This window comes from Euprymna scolopes, chromosome 29 (genome assembly GCF_053919585.1).
Source record: "Euprymna scolopes isolate OS-2025 chromosome 29, ASM5391958v1, whole genome shotgun sequence".
In the NCBI taxonomy this organism is placed as follows: Eukaryota; Metazoa; Mollusca; class Cephalopoda; order Sepiida; family Sepiolidae; genus Euprymna; species Euprymna scolopes.
Window position 1 is genome coordinate 84,114,447 of NC_136510.1, and position 19,205 is coordinate 84,133,651.

Here is a 19,205-nt window from a genome sequence, read left to right on the forward strand (position 1 = left end):
TATATGAATCAGATGACTATTGTTGGCATCCGCTTCTCCGATATTTTTCCAGTTAGAATTCTTTCTAGAAAGACACCTGGTACTTACGACAGGAATCACGTGAAGATTACCAACATTTCTCAATGAGAATATGTCTGGATTCGAACTTGGCATGCCCATTCTGAGTCATTAACCATTTAGTAGTGTGGGTATGATCATTCGGAATTGGGAATCGGAAAAATCGGAATCAGTATTGGAATCGGAAAAAAGTATGCTTATTTTCCGATTCCAAAAACGATTCTTTTAATTATATCTTTTATTGATTGATTTTGTTTAAAACAAAATCTTCGACTGCTAATAGTAATAATGAAATATCAAATATTTATTTAACTCAAACTACCAGTAACGTACCAAGGAGGCCTCCGTTCCTCATTAGTTTGGATGCCTTGGCCTATGAGGTCAGTAGAACAAGTTAAACATCAGAGTTTCTTTCTTCTAGATGGATAACCTGGCGAGATCTACGGGTCCATGAGAATCTAAAGGGATAGCCCTACTCTTGGGTTCTAAACTAAATATTTCTGCACCCGCGCCTGGATAGTAAGGTTTACTTGACTTAGTATTTAAAAATAATAAATATCTACTAAAATAAAGTTTTACGCCTCTAGAAAAAATTTTTATGAAATCGAAGAAATGTTCCCCTCTCAATGTAAGTGGGAATAGGTGTTAAGTATAATGCATTGTGCGTAAAACTAAATTAGTTTCTATTAATTAGATTTAAATCAGAAACGAAATATTATTAAACGATTGATAGTAATTAGACAAATAAGAATACAAACGTAAAGAATTAAAGTAGAATTTAGGTTTGTACTAGCATTTCAGCCTGGCGTTGCCCGGGTGTTTGGAGGTGTATTTTGAGCAAAACAGAAAAAAAAAGCGATCCCTTAATATTTATTGTTTGGGGCTCATATCAAGTTAGAGCCATGTACAAGGAACCTATATCTAAAGTTTCAAGTGTTTAGACTCAAAATTGGCGGAAGAGTTTTCTAGAGTTCTCAAATGTCAAATCGTTGAATTTTGACCCCTTAATAACCAAATTTCTGGCCGAAAACTGATTATAAAAATTTTCCCAAATCTCAGTACGCAGTATATACAAATTTCGAGTCTGTAGACGGAAAATTGACAGAGTTATTGCGTAGGGAAATATACACAGACACACACATACACAGATACATTTACATATAGATATAACAGATAAAGTAAACAAAAATATATACGTATACATAAATATATATGGAAACAATTTTGTGTTTACTGTAAACTTTTTACGCAAGCATTATGCAAGTATAAATCATGTAGAATATCTGCATGAATATAATTACACGTAATAGTTAACTAAAGATGATCATTCCACACAGAGATACACACAGACACGTTCACTTATATATATACTAGCATTTCAGCCCGGTGTTACCCGGGTGTTTGGAGGTGTATGTCAAGCAAAAAAAGCGGTCATTTTTTTTAAATTTGACCCCTATTATGGCCCCTTAACATTTATTGTTTTGGGCTCGAATCAAGTTATTAAGATAGATCCATATCCAAGGAACCTATATCTAAAATTCCAAGTGTTTGGACCCAAAATTGTCGGAGGAGTTTGGTAGAGTTCTCAAAGGTCAAATCGTTGAGTTTTGACCCCTTAACAACCCATATATAAGGAGATTGTATTTTTAAATAAATAGAAAAGAGGATTTTAATATGAATATCAATACACACAAAAGAAAAACGAATTTATAGGAGTATAGATAGATATATGGATTAGAACAATAAATTTTTATTTTCATACAAACGGACAGACAATATAAATAGAGGCTACAGCTATGAAGCCTCGTTTTGTACTTATGCTATAACGCAATTCCCTCGTCCATTGATGATTGCGAAAAGATGGTTTTCCATAAATTCTTTATCGCGACGTTTTTTCTTTTCTTTTCTTTCTTTCTTTTCTTTTTTTTTTTTTTTTTTTTTTTTTGACTTGTAAAGTGCTTTGCCGTGATACGGCTTTACGTAATATTTGCTGGTCGTTTTCAGAGGGAATTTTTTCTTTTCTTTTTCTTTTTTCAATGCAGTAAGGCTGTAAATCTGCAATCAAAGAGTAACTTTAAAATTTCGCTATCTTTGAAAAGAAATACGATGGCACTCAAGATATAGCGATTACGATGGATGGAATACGAAGCAGAGCTGAGAAGGCGTGGGGAATGAGAAATAATAGATAAGTAAAAAAAAAATATATATAAAATATTAAATATATATATTTATTTATTTATATAAATATATATATAATGTATATTATAGCAAATAACAAAAAATAGCGACACTTGTATGAGTTTTAATTATATTTATATTTTCATATATATATATATATATATATATATATATATATATATATATATATCCCGTTCCTTACCACATATGATCAGATTAGGTTTTACCTATATATATAAATACACACACACACACACACATATATATATATATACATATATATGTGTATATTCCGTCTCCTTGCCACATATTAGGTTATATATATGTATATATATATATATATATATATATATATATATATATATATTTGTACATATGTATATATGTACATATAAATATATACATATATACATATACATATATATAAATATATACATATATACATATATACATATATATACATATATATAAATATATACATATATATAAATATGTACATATATACATATATATAAATATATATATAATATACATACATATATATACATATATTGTATATATATATATATATATATATATATATATATATATATATATATATATATATATATATATATATATATATATATATATATATAGTACCGTACATTTCAATATAGAAAATCTGCTGTTGATTTTATGAAATTATTTTGATTACTTGAATTCAAGTTTTAAGTGCAAGAATCAAGTATCGTGGTTAGATTTTACTTTAAACAGAAACATTCATTTCGAACGTTAAAAGAACCTATGGTTTGTGCGGTGATAAAACTTCTAAAAAAATTAACATTTGTCAAAAACGGACTGTTCCTTTTCTAATAAGATTTTTTCGATTATCGATTATCGATACTTATCGGAGATATTCTAATACAAAAATTATGCATATACATGTGCGTGATGTTGCCAAGCTAATCAAAAACCTTGATTCCAGTAAAACAACTGGCCCTGACGGCATTCCAATTATAGTGCTCAAAAACTTCAACCAGAACTAGCTCTATACTTACAAAGCTGTTTAAGCATTGTCTTAAAGAGAATTGCTTCTCAACACCCTGGAAAACCTCATCAACACCCTGGAAAACTGCTTGTCTGAGCTTTAATCTATGGTCTCCCCTATCCTGCCTTTAGCGAAAAACACTCATCTAGTTGAAACCACTATCAATAATTTCCCCCACTATTTATCTGTGCCTAAACGTATATTCCCTGAAAAACACTTCTTTCTTAGAACTGCCTGCCTGTGGGACTCTCTTCCGTTTGTCTGCTTTCTAGCTGATTACCGTATGGCTGTCTTCAAGTGGTGAAGGTCGAACGACAGCATTACGAATATGCATGGATAACGTAAAATTCAATTATTCAATTGCTCTTTGTTTTTGGATATTTCCCTACCTAGAATATATATATATATATGCGCACAACTTATCTTTCTTTTAATAATATTATTTGAACTCATTCCCTTTTTCCTTGTGCCCATTTGTGAATAATTCCACAGATTTCTGCCTTTTTTATTACTTTGGACCATCGTACAATTACGCGATTACCTTGGATTTTACTTGTAGAAGTGGAAATTTAAACAACTTTTTTGGATTTTACACTTATTGGATATTTTACCTTTCACAAGACTATCCATCCGAATGAAATCGCCTTTATTCAACCTGTTCCCTCTGCTTCACTATTTGTTACCAAGTAATATCCATGACTTACTTGTAGCGTCACTAAATAAAATCCGATTCCACATTTTGCTAATTCCTACCCTCTGATGAGAAGAAAAGTATTTATTCGAAACTGCGCGGATTAAGGACTATCCACATGTTTTGTGCTTTCTTTTGTAAAATTAAATATTTTTTAACTCTTTTTTAAAGTGTTTTTAACATGTTTTATTAACTGCTTGTTCTTATATATGTATATTTTTTATATATGTATATATATAAATGTATATATATATATATATATATATATATATATATATATATATATATATATATATATATATATATATATATATATATATAAGAGAGAATCTTACATATTTTAAAATTCCTCACCCTTGTCGAAGCTTCATAATTCTTATACGAAAATTGAGTAAGAGATGGAAAATCAAATAATTACACTGAAAATAATTTGCGTTGCCAATATCAACAAACGCAATTTTCAGAAGAAAATTTCTCCTCACGGTTATTCGCCTGAAGACTTAATAAACTGATGTTCGGGTTCAGGTTTAAAATGATATTGAAAGCATATAGATTTTTAATTGCATGTATTGATACAAATAAATAAATATATATATATATATATATATATTATTGAATTATATTTCACCGATAAATCATTTAATTGTGAAACTCGATGTAACTACAGAGCATATATAAATAAATGACAAAGATCTATATTCAAAATTTCAAAAATGTTGACCACGTTACGGTTCATTTCTTTGACAATTAAAAAATATTTAATTCTTTACAACACGTGTTTCGTAGCGCGGAATCATTCATGTAATTAATATATAAAACTTTGAATTTATTCCGACCATAACTCATCAGAGGAAAAGGTGAAACCGTGTTTTCTTTTAGTTATGCAAGATGGCATATATATATATATATATATATATATATATATATATATATATATATATATATATATATATATATACGATGCTGGCAAGCCGCACGGCATTGTCCGATCATAATTACGCTTAAATATGAGATTTTAATTAATGCAGATTTATATTTAAGTCATTTATATTTATGATATATATACATAGTAATTCACATACACTACTGTTTAGTTATATTTAAGTTCATCAATGCGGCTAGAGATGCAAAATATACAAGGGATGTAGTGTTTACCTGATATACGCAATGATAAACTTTAAACTAATATAAATAATATATAGAAAATATAATCCCATCCGAATTAAAAAAGCTCTATACGCAATAGAGAGTAGAGCTTATTATAAGAGAAAGAAAATTAAAACTGTAAGTTTGGCTATACGATCAAAATGTATTGTTCGACTGAATACTCCAAAAAACAATTTGTAAAGTTCTTATTCCGCGGACTTTCAAAGAATGCTATTTTTGTTATTCTTCTCAACAGGGGATATAAAGAAATCAGCAAAGTATATTTGTAGCAATGCCAGAATTTGTTTATTAAGGCATTAAGTGAAACCGAAAAATGTTGGATATATATATATATATATATATATATTTATAAATATATATATATATATATATATATATATATATATATATATATATATATATATATATATATATATATAAACCGCGCATAATATCGAGCATGGAAATCCTCTCAAGGTTATCCGAAATGCGAAAATAGTCCTTTAGAGTGAATGGAGTATTAAATAAGTCCAACGACGCTGGACTCCAGCGTGCCTATGCATAAATCTGATTCGAAAGCCTTCAAAACAGCTGAAATAATTAAAATTGTTTTTCTCCGGACAGTGCAGTAGCCCAAAGAGACGTCGGTCTCGAGTCAAATGGGACCGAGTAATAAAAGGAGAGAAAACCAGTATGAGAACCTCCATCATCCACTTAATTAGAACAAGTGATTTCAGATTAAATTTAAAAGAAATTTAAATCAGCAGGAAGAAATCAGTCCGCGAAAGCTCGTATTACAGTACGCTAACCGGAAATTGTCTAGACAGAACGAAAATTCGATGTCATTATTATAAAAAGTAGGGGGAGTGAAGATTATAAAGTTTTAAGTGCGGCAGAATCTTAGCTTATTAAGGCTGTCAAAAAGTCATGATAATGATGAAAATGACAAAATAATAATAATAATAATAATAATTATTATTATTATTATTATTATTATTATTATTATTATTATTATTATTATTATTATAAATACAAAGTTATTCTAATGATTGTATAGTCAATGATCCTGTGTAATAATGATAATAATAGTAATTTAGTAATTATAGTAATAAATTTAGTAATAAGGATAAAAAATTTAGTAATAATGATTTAAAAAAACGGTAATAAAGATGGCGATAATAATAATATCTATAAATCTACTACTGCTAAAAGATTTAGTTGCCTACCCTGCCATAGTCAACTGTTTTCTTTTCGATTTTGCCCTCTTAGCAGCAATTTTTGCAGGCTAAAAAACAAATTGAAGTGTTATATATATATAAGTATATATATATATATATATATATATATATATATATATATATATATATATATATATATATATATATATATTCGCATTTCGGATCAACTTGAGAGGATTTCCATGCACGATATTATGCGCGGTTTATATATATATATATATATATATATATATATATATATATATATATATGTGTGTGTGTGTGTGTGTGTGTGTGTGTGTGTGTGTGTGTGTGTGTGTGTGTGTGTGTGTGTGTGTGTGTGTGTGTGTGTAAAATAAAATAAAATAAAAATTACAATTAAATTTACCAAAATGATCCAAGATGGTAAAATTAAAGTATATTATAAATATTAAAGAATTAATATTTATAAAGTTATTATCAATTCACGTGTAATCACCTTTTTCTTCACCATATTCCCTCGTGTTCATTTTTTTGTAATCAAGTAAGATCTTTGACTTACTTGTTTCATCAAATACTTTTCCATGCAAAATCCGATCCCGCATTTTGCTAATTCCTACCCTCTGATGAGAAGGAAAGTATTTCTTCGAAACTCCGCGGATTAAGGACTATCCAACTATCAGATGAGTCAAAGTTTTTCAAAAGACTGATTACACAGGATGGAACCTGGGTCCATCACTATGATCCAGAGACCAAAGCCCAGTCAAGTCAGTGGAAGCACTTGGACTCACCACCTCCAAAGAAGGCAAGGTCATGCTCCCAGTCTTCTGGTACCAGCACGGAGTATTGATAACAGATTGGTACATCTCCAAATTCATCCTCGAGCACTCGACGCATTCTCGCTTCTGAAATGGTGTGAGCAACCTCGGAATCCATCTGGCAGACACCTTATGCATATGCAAATGGTCATGAATGATAGTTTCCACAGACCCTGTACTAATCTTGATATCTTGGGCTATTTGGCGCTGATCTTACAAAATGTCAGCCTCAACTTGACGGACAGATGCCTCATTAATGGCAGAAGGGGGCGACCAGGTCTGGGAGCTGTTTCCACAGACTTCCGGCCATGTTTGAATTCACGATGCCAGCGTTTTACAAGGTCATACGATGGGGCATTATCACCATAAATTTCTTTCACTTCATCAAAAGTCTCCTGTGGTGTGCGTCCTTTCAAATACAAAAACCGGATCACTGCTCAACATTCAACAGGATCCATTTCACACCTGTAAAACAGAAGCCACAATTAGTTCAGAGCTGTAATTTGCCACATAACCTGTACAGATATAAATCATTGCACATACAAAATTTCAGTTAGATCAGACAACTGGAAGTGTGTCAGGGGCATTACTTATTGCACGCCTCTCGTAGATTTCAGTTTTGTAATTAGAGTAGCCAAAGAAGTTCTCTGGTTGCTATTTGTGTGTGTGTGTGTGTGTGTTTTTTTTTTTTTTGTTGGTTTTTTTGTGGGTTTTTTTTTTTTGCTAAAAGATGATGTGTGGTCAGAGATTTTCTGCTTTATTGAAGTAGAAGTGGATCCGGTGTATGTGTATGTTTTGGGTGCATTGTGGATCCTATTGTTGGTATTTAATATTAGATTGTTATTAAGGTTAGGATCGGAAATGGATGAATGGGTGGGGATATTATTACTGAACTGGATTCCAAAGTTATTATCATGGGAGTTGTTCTGTGAATGACTATCAGTATTTATATTATTAGTACTGCTATTAATCAAGCTTATTAGAGGAGTTAGATGTACAAGTTCATTGCCATTTGATTGATCAAAGATTGGCTGTTGGGAAACATTAGTGGTGTATCTTTGGAGGAATTTAGATGGTATCTCAGTTATAGTACAGTTTTTGACCAATAAATTTTCAATTTATAGCATAGTAGCAGCTATTATAATTTGTATATGGGTATATAATTGTCCTTATGTGTGTCTATGTATGTGTATGTATACATATTTATTTATATATATATGCAGGTTTTTTATATGTCTATGTATATGTGTATGTATGTTTTGTGCGTTGTATGTATATGTATATGTATGTATATGTACTTGTGTGTTTATGGGTGTATTTATGTATGTATAAATGTGGGTAAGTATATATATATATATATATATATATATATATATATATATATATATATATATATATATATATATATATATACATACATGTCAGGTCATGTTATATGCTACTGGTACCATGTAACTCAGTACTACCTGCCTTATGGTCGGGTCGCCGGCGACTAAACTGGTTCCCCCACCAGATTGTTGGGTGAGGAGGGTGGCTAGGCTCCCTGAAGGATTAAAAACAAGACCTTCCAAAGGGCGAATGAACTCTTTTTCAGGGTCAACGGCCAACTAGCACCGTGTGTGTTTGCGTGTATGTATGTATGTGTGTGTGTGTGTTGGGGCGGATAAGGCTCCCGTAAGCCGTGGTGAAGGCAACCTTTCTAGGAGAAGCAAATCTCTGATTTAAAAAAAAAAGACCAGTACCCGCATTAAGCTGGTCTGCAGTTTAACTTGTTGCTGGCTATCTTGCTCTTGCTTGTTGCTGGATCTAAACATTTCGAACCGAGAGAGAGACTTAGCTGTCGTACAAAGCTAAGACTCTGTAACACAATTTGTGTATAGATACTCCCTCAGCCATTTGTCTATAAAACCGTCTTGTAGCGATGGAAAAGTTGTGACGTGTGGAGGCTTGAAATGCTGGAAGCATGTAATAATTGATCTCAATGACCGTCTTCAGTGTCATGCCTGCTTGAGCGTGTGAATTCACCGGTAGGACTAAAAAAAAGTCATTTTTAGGTTCATGGACTTTTAGTGTCTCGGGGAGTAGCACTCGTCTGACAAGACGTTGCAATCATCATATATATATATATATATATATATATATATATATACCTTTTATCAATATCGGTATATGATTCACATCATCATAACTGTTGCTGCTATTATGTTTTGTTCTATTACTAATTTTTTAGCAGTAGTAGCTTTATAAATATTATTATTACTAATTTTTTATCATTATTACTAAATATGTTACTATAATTACTAAATTACTATTATTATTATTATTATTATTATTATTATTATTATTATTATGTCATCTTTATCATCATCATGACTTTTCGACAGCCTTAATAAACTAAGATTCTGCCACACTTAATATATATATTAAATAAGCGATTATGACTGGTTCATAATTGTTGTATAAGTAATAATTTCTGCCTTGCGGTTAATGTTGCCATTTAAGTACCGTAAAATTATATCAAATCCACAGCTGAAATAATTATATTCTTACATTATTTCACATCAAATTATGATTTTATTTCTCCTTCATCTACAAACGTGTTCAATAAATGCTTGCCTTTAGCTGTTTTTATTAAGACATTTTACGGTCCATATTATACCAAATGCTCGCGAGAAACCATGTCTAAGCTTATAGATTTTCAAATGTTCATCTCATATCTCGTCTTTGGCCGGATAAAATATGATTCCATTCATGGTATCGTTTAATTTCCATAACATTATTTTATTAAAAAATGTAAAATGTAAAATGTTTAATCGGCTCAAAAACGCAGTGTTTATCTATGTATTTGAAAAAGACGAATGGTCGCGGACTCTGTTGAATACGTTAAGTTTGGGAAAATCAGTTAAAAACTATACAAAACAATGTCAGACACCTACTGATTATATGTTATTGTGACATAGGCTGACATATTCGGTGGGTTTCTGATAGTATTTTGTATAGTTTTTAGGTTTTAAATCATTTTCTCAAACTTAACATCATCAACAGTGTCCATCACCGTTTGTATTTTTCAAATACACTGATAAACACTTTTCTTCGAGCCGACTAAACGTTATAGTAAATAAAACTGATTTGTATTACTAAACACAGAAACGAAAAAGTTGTTGAAAAATAAATATAACAAATAAATGTTATCAAATGCAAGATAAGTTACTTTTCTACCTAACTGGATAAGATTTTAGTGTTTTTATTTAGTGTAAAATGTTTAATCGGTTTGAAAAAATGTAGTGTTTATCTGTATATTTGAAAAATACAAATGGCGGCAGACTGTTGAACACATTTACTTTGGGAAAATGAGTTAAAACTAAAAAAAAACTATACAAAATACTGTCAGGAACTCACTCAATATATGTTACTGTGACATAGGCAGACATGTATTCAGTGGTTTTTCACAGTATTTTGTATAGTTTTTTTTAGTTAGTTTTAACTCATTTTCCCAAACCTTAACACAGTCTGCCGCCATTTGTAATTTTCAAATATAACAGTAAACGCTGTGTTTTTTGAGCCGAATAAAAATTTTGCATTAAAAAAACAAAAAAAAATTATCCATTTCGATAATAAAGTAACATATCTTGCCTTTGATAATATTTGTTATACATTAATTTTTTGACAACTTTTTCGAATCTATATGTACAGTAGTACAAACCCAATAAAAACACTAAAAATTATCCAGTAACTTATCTTGCCTTTGAAAATATTTACTTGTTATATATTTGTTTTGTTGACAACTTTTTCAAGTCTTTGTGCAAGTACAAACCCAAAGGTGTATTTTTCTGTCTAATTTTATTTTTGTTACCGCGCTTAAATTTAAATTTCACGATATCTTTTTTTGGGGGGGGGGGTATTTTTTTTACATTAGGTCCACCTCCACAATTTTCGACTATGCTGAATAAGAAAATCTCATTTAAAATTTGCAGAGGCCATTAGTTTTCGAGATATAAAGACCTGTACTATGCACTATAATTCACTGACGGCCATGAATAAACACTCCCAACCTCCCCATATAGAGAACGGCTTTCGGAATAAACAGCACCCATGCCTAACCACATGTTTTAACCTTTTACCTGTCTTTCGTCTTTTAAAAACGGCTTTTGGAATAAATACCACCATTCTCCCCATGTTAAGAACGGCTTTCAGAATAAACACCCCCAACCTACCCATGTTAAAAATTGTGGAGGTGGACCTAATGTGAAAATTTACCTTTTGTTTTTTTTAATACATTGTTAATTGAAAGCACAGAATAGTGACAAAACATCATCCCCTCCCCTTTGTAAGAATAGCAAAAAAAAAAAAAAAAAATGGTTTTCTTGGTAGAAACTTTTCTATATTTCACCTAACAATTTCTGGTGCTAATGAACTTACTAATCCGCACTATTTTTTAAATCGAATTTCCAAGTTTAATTAAAGTTTTATGATATGTTTTTTATTCAATTGTAAGGTTAAAGTACAGAATAGATACAAAACACCCTCCCCTCCCCATGTTAAAAATGGCTTTTTAAATAATAACGTTATTATTTCAGCACGGATCACTCTCTACATGAGTACCTAATAGTTTTTCAGCCATTCTTACCATAGAAAGGGGATGGTGTTTTGTAACTATTCTGTGTTTTTTTTTAACTAACAATTTATTATTATAAAAGATATTGTGAAATTATAAAAAAATAAAAAGATATTGTGAAAGTTGAATTTAACTTGAAAAAAAAAATAATGTGAACGGCGCGTTCAACATTGTAGCCGGACCTTATTTGGCAATAAGGTAACGTGAGTCGATTAATGGGTGCTAATGCACTTACTGATCCGCGCTATTTTTTTAACATCGTATTTCCAAGCTTAATTAAATTTTTTTTTTTTTGGTATTATTTTTTAGATTAGGTCCACCTCCACAATTTTCTTTTAAATGACGACTTTAAAAGGTTTCCGACTATGCTGAATAAAGAAATCGCATTGAAATTTAGCAGAAATAAGTAGTTATCGAGATATAGATAGTTGTTTTATGCATTGTATTCTTTGGCGGTCATCTTTGTTACGCGCGTAGATTTGTTTATGACGCGCGCAAGCGTGTAAAAAAGACGGCTGCCAGAGATTACAATGCATTATACAAATTTTTAATATCTCGATAACTACTGGATTGGAAATTTTAAATTCGACCGTTTTGGATTTTACCATTCTTGGATTTTTTACCCTTCACCAGACTATCCATTCATGTGAAATCTTTTTATCATTTTTCTTTTACCTCCTATTCCCCTTACCTCACACTTTTTTTAACCAAGTAAGATCTGTGACTTACTTGTAGTTTCATTAAATACTTTTATATGCAAAATCCTATCCTGCATTTTGCTAATTCCTGCTCTCTGATGAGAAGGAGAGTATTTCTTCGAAACTCCGCGGATTAAGGACTATCCACTTATCTTGTGCTTCCTTTTTTAAAATTAAATATGATTTTAACTCTTTTTCAAGATGTCTTTTAAAATGTTTTATTAATCATTTGTTCATATATATACACATATATATATATATATGTATATGTATATATATATATATATATATATATATATATATATATATATATATCAAATTATAAAACCACATAGAATCACAGACTTCGATATCAAACATAATTTGTTTTCAAAATTGTTTCTCTTTCATCTGATAACATTTGGTAACAAATGGAGAAATATATATTTCAATTATTATATGATTTCTTTTTCTTCTTTTCCTATTAGGATATTTGAATATAAATTATTTCATAGAAGTTTCTATTGAGAAAATTGTATGCCTTAACAAAAGATACATTTACTTACATGTTCTTTAATTGAATTCTTATGAATACTGTTTATCGTAAACTAATAACCATAATTCATTTGATGTTAGTTGTCTTGAACAATGTGTCGGCGTTTTTTTGTTGTTGTTGTTTTTTTTATGTTTATTAAAGATTCGCACTACTTTCTCTTTTTCCATGTACTTAGTTCATATAATCGTGTAGGTGCATTACATTTTGTACAGCACTTTGTTTCTGCTGCGGACCTGAAGAAGCTTGATCCCTCTTTATTTTTTATTTTTGTCCTTCTTTTTTTTCAATTTTTTCAGCGGACTCTAATTTTGCATTTCGCTTTTTAAAATAATCAAAAAAAAAATAGCTAAAGGGCTTTAATAAAAAATAAAAAAAAGAAAAAAGAAAAGGCTAAATTCGCGAAATTTTGTCTAAAAGCGTCGGGTGGTTCTAAAATGGGTTATCGAATGACTAGAACAGTATATTAGAAACTGAGCAAAATTCTAAAAGAACCAAAACTACACATAACCATTTCCAGTTGTTTGCAATCTTGTCCTATCTTATATATGCTTTATTGTTATATCTTAACAAACGTTGATTTCCTGATTTACAGACGATTTTTATGCATAAAGAATACAATATTGTCGCAAAAAAGTACATTTTTACAAACATATACACACATACATACATACATACATATCTCTCGCTCTCTCTCTCTCTCTCTCTCTCTCTCTCTCTCTATATATATATATATATATATATATATATATATATATATATATATATATATGTATATATATATATATATATATATATATATATATATATATATATATATATATATATATATATATAGATTGTGTCAATCGGTTTATTGCAGATTAGATCAAAGGGCTGCTTTAAGTTTATTTTTCCCAAAAATTTTATTCGAATTCATGCTATATTCACAAAGTGATGGCATTTCATTTATTATCAAAGAAAATTTTCTGTCTGCCGCTTTATTGCAGATCTCTTACAATGCCCAAAAAATCAGGCGAATAAAGGTTATCGAAAAGCAACCGATAGTTGCTGGACTCGCAGAAGGGCTGTCCATCAAAAATTTAGCCACGGAGCTGGAATGAGATTCAAAAACCCTGGCTGCGTTCTTGAACAACCCGAACACCAAATCCAAAGAAATAAGGACAAGAGAAAACTTTAGATCGTGATATTCGAAAAATTCGTAGGGAAGTCAACCGAAACACAAACAGCACCTGTACTTTTGTTTTTGCAAAAGCTGGAATCGCTCCAAGATCCAGGCATGCCCGATACAATGTGTTGAATGAATGAGATTGCAAGGAACATCAAACCTTTTTCAAAATCTCCATTGAGCAAACAACATAAGGAAAATTTGATGCCTTGAACACAGAATTACATGAAAATGGATTTCCAACAGGTTCTATTTAGAGATGAGGCCCAGGCTACTCTTGACGGTCACGATAGATGGACCAAAGTTTGAAACCCGAACGGAATTCCGACCCGTTACAGAGTTCATCGTCAAGATTGAGAATAAGTTGGTTGGCCCATTCCGAGCGCCAGAGGGTGTAAAACTTATCAGCAATACGTACACGGCCTTTTTGGATAATCATTTGTCGACATGGCTAGCTGACCTACCATTGTCACATCGCTTTCAGATGATTTTTATACATGACAATGCACCATGCCATTCTGATTGGGGCGACTGCATACTTCCTTGAATCTATGGAATTCGTTGGGGCCACTCTCATGACCTGACGATCGTGTTCTCCCGACCTTAACTTCATTGAATATCTCTGATCAATATTAAAAAGAGGAGTTTATGGGGGAGGAGAGCAATCTACTCCAAATGATGCCTTTCAGAGGAACATAGTTGACGTTGCTAGAGCCATAACTCCTTTTAAGATCCTCGAGGAACAAAAGGTTGTTTTAGGTTATTAAAAAAAATGGTGGATATGTCGATAAATAATTAATTTATATGAGGCCCATACCTAAGATCTGTTTTTGTTTATTATTCTTTGACAGAAAAAATATAATAAAAAGTAAAGTTCGCAAGATAAGACATTGTATTTTTGCCTTAAAACAACATTTTAAGAGATTTGCAATAAAGCGATGGACTGTGGAAATTATTCGATAAAGTGTAAAATGCCATAACTTCGTGAATATCACATGAATTTGAATAAAATATTTGGAAATAACTAAGCTTATAAAGGAGTCGTTTGATGATAAAATTTACATTTTGTTGTAACGCGTACGAGATGCGTGCAATAAGTAATGCCTGTGACACACTTCCAGTTGTCTGATCTAGCTGAAATTTTATATGCGCAATGATTTATATGTCTACGGGGTATGTGCCAAATTACAGCTCTGAACTAATTGTGGTTTCTGTTTTACAGGTGTTTGAACTGAGTCAGGTGTGAAATGGAGCCTGTTGAATGTCGAGCAGTGATCCGGTTTTTGTATTTGAAAGGATGCACATCACAGGAGACTTTTGATGAAATGAAAGAAACTTATGGTGATAATGCTCCATCATATGTATGGCCTTGTAAAACGCTGGCATCGTGAATTCAAACATGGCCGGAAGTCTGTGGAAACAGCTCCCAGACCTGGTCGCCCCCCTTCTGCCATTGATGAGGCATCTGTCCGTGAAGTTGAGGCTGTCATTTTGGAAGATCGGCGCATTACTATTCGCCAAATAGCCTAAGATGTCAAGATTAGTACAGGGTCTGTGGAAACTATCATTCATGACCATTTGCATATGCATAAGGTATCTGCCAGATGGATTCCCAGGTTGCTCACACCATTCCAGAAGCGAGAACGCGTCGAATGCTCGAGGATGAATTTGGAGATGTGCCAAGAAGATTAGTCGTTTTTATTAACCTGGGTCCATCACTATGATCCAGATACCAAAGCCCAGTCAATGCAGTGGAAGCACTTGGACTCACTACCTCCAAAGAAGGCAAGGGTGCAGCCCTCTGCTAGCAAGGTCATGCTCACAGTTTTCTGAGACCAGGACGGAGTAGTGATGACTGATTTCCTGGCAAAGTGTACCACAATTACAGAACCCTATTATTCTTCACTTTTGAGGAAATTAAGGGAAGCTATTAAAATCAAGAGGCGGAGCAAGATCATCAAAGGCACCCTCCTCCTGTAGGACAACGGTCCGGTCCACAACTCGCATTTCACCAGATCAGAAGCACGCACGTGTGGTTATGAAATCCTTCCCCATCCTCTCTACTCTTCTGATCTTGCACCCTCTGACTTTCACCTCTTCCCAGCCATGAAGTTGTTTTTGAAAGGAAAGCGTTTCCCAGATGATACAGCCTTGACTTCTGAAGTATATACTATCTTGCTATCGATACAGCCTTGATTTCTGAAGTATATACTTTTGTAGTGTCGATATTTTTCCTCTAGTATATACATATATATACATATATATAACTACTTCATTTACTCACATAAATTTAATATACGAAAGCATAAATTTATGCGTAAACTTTAAGTATTTACTTCAAAAGTGCTCAATACGTAGGTAGAGCTAGTTAGTAATTTATAAAATATATATGGCGATTAAGCTACACTGAATATTCTGCGTTTCATCCACTATAGGATTCGTCAGGCTTATGCGCGAATTCTGCGGTGGCTTCTTGTTTTTATATATGTTGAGGATTTCTAGTTAGCCAATCAGCTTTCTAGTATCCACCGCGCCCCTTCCTATCAGCCAATGGGCATGCATTTTATCGAACAAAGGATCTGTTTTAGAACTAGGTTAGTCGTTTACGGTAGATCTTTCCCTTCCTTTTTTTATATATGTATATATAAATATACCTATGTGTACACACATACATGCACATATATATACATATATATATATATATATATATACATATATGTGTGATCGTTTATGTATATTCATGTTTATTTAATTTATTTAATTTTTGTTTTCCATTGTTATTGTTAGTTTTAAAGCTATTTTGTATCGCTATCCTAGAGTAAGTTTTATTTTGTGAACACAGTTGTTTGCTATTTCTCGTCTACAGTTTAATAGATTTTGAGGTTCTTTAAAGTACAGGATAGCAAATTTTTCATGGAGGCATAATTTACATGGGTCGTCTAAATGTCTGCACGTGGTAGTTTGTCTCATTATTTTCCATTCGACTACCGGCGAGTGTCCGCTTTCTTTGAGTTCCCAGTATTTATTCGTTAGTGTTGTTTTTATACGGTGTTTTTTATTTTTGAATGTACTTTTGTGGTCATAGTATCGGGTTTTGAAATCTAAGGAAGTCATGCCTATGTAATATTTCTTGTTATTCGGGTTTTCTTTCGCAAATATTGTTGCTTGATAAACTACACTTTTTGTTAGACATTTATTTTGGACTGGGCAAAATGTGCGGTGTCTACAATTGCATTTATCTTGTTCGTTATTAGTATTTTTATTTATGGTATGGTTGTTCTTGTCCGGGGTTGGTTTGTTGTTATTGTTATTATTATTATTATTATTATTATTATTATTATTATTATTATTATTATTATTATTATTATTTCTGCTAGTGTTGGTTTTATTTCTGACATGGTGTCTACTTTTTTATTGTTTATTTTGTTGTTGTTTACATTGTTTTCATTTAGTATTTTGTTATTATGTGCTTTGATTATCATCTCTAAATTTTCGCAACAACTGTAAGATAACTTCAAGGTATTTTTATTGAATATTTTGTGTAAGGGGTTGGTTGCGGGAAAGTGTTTTTCAATAAGATCTAGAAATTTCTTGCCAAGTTTTGTTTTTAACATTTGATTGTATGGGGCCGTATACCAAATAATAGTTTTTTTTCTTCTATTTTTAATTTTATTATAGTTGTTGGTGTTTTGTTGTTTATATTTGATATCGATATTTTTGTATCCACTATTTTTTAGGACTCTTTCGTAGATATTGGTTGACCTGTTAAATGCATTTTCATCGCTTGAGTTATTACTGAGTCTACTTACGATCCAGTTAGGAATGTGTTTTATAATTGGTGGTGGGTGGTTGGACTTAGGGTTTACGTAAATTGGAGTAGCGTTATCTTTTAAGTATGGTTCATATGTGTTTTTATCTAAGTTTAACGTGACGTCCAGGAAGTTTGTTATTTTTATGTTAGCTGATACGTCCGCTTTTAGGCCTAATTTTTTCATTTCTTTGTGTATGATTTTCTTAAAGTTTTCTTCCTTGACTTTGTTGGAGTTTTTTATTATAGCTAGTCCGTCATCTCTATATAGGCCGATATCCGTAGTATCGAATATGCTTGTGAGGGTATATAGAATGAATAATCCCACAAGATCCGATGCCTCTGCAGAGTCTCTGGCACCCATCGCCAAATCGAACGAATTTTTCATTTTAGTTTTTATCCATTGGTTATTGTTATTTATTAGAACTGATTTTCTACATTTTTTAACGATGTTGATTTCTTCTGAGGATATATCAGTGTATGCCTCGGCAAATTCTAGGGCAATGTTAAAAAGTTCTTCGGATATCGAGGGATAAAAGTCTATGATGTCAAACTGTATGAACGTACATTTATCTTTGTTTTCTATATTTTTAAACCAGGTGATTGCTTCGGCAGTATTTGCCCACTGGTTTAATTCTAGGTCTTGTTTAATTTGTTTGTTTACTCTAGAAAGTATTGTTTTGCTAATTCTACCTATTTCTGGTTTAGTTGGGTTTATCAGGCGGGTGCTGGGATTAATATTAAAGTCCCATTTGTGGTCTTTAAGCAGAATGTATGACTCTCAAGGTTTCAATTTGCCAACTTTATCGCTAATTTTTAGTTTATCGGTAATTTGTTTACTTTCAGTATTTATTATATCTATGTAGTCGCATTCGTTTGTGTCTAGTTTTTTGTAGTTTTTTGTAATGTTTTCTGTGATTAGTTTGTTATATTCTTGCTTATCTATTTTATAAAATTTCTAGTTTTATCTGCTTACAATCGAATGTTAAAAACAAAACTTGGCAAGGAATTTCTAGATCTTATTGAAAAGCACTTTCCCGCAACCAACCCCTTACACAAAATATTCAATAAAAATACCTTGAAGTTATCTTACAGTTGTTGCGAAAATTAAGAGATGATAATCAAAGCACATAATAACAAAATACTAAATGAAAACAATGTAAACAACAACAAAATAAACAATAAAAAAGTAGACACCATGACAGAAATAAAACCAACACTAGCAGAAATAATAATAATAATAATAATAATAATAATAATAATAATAA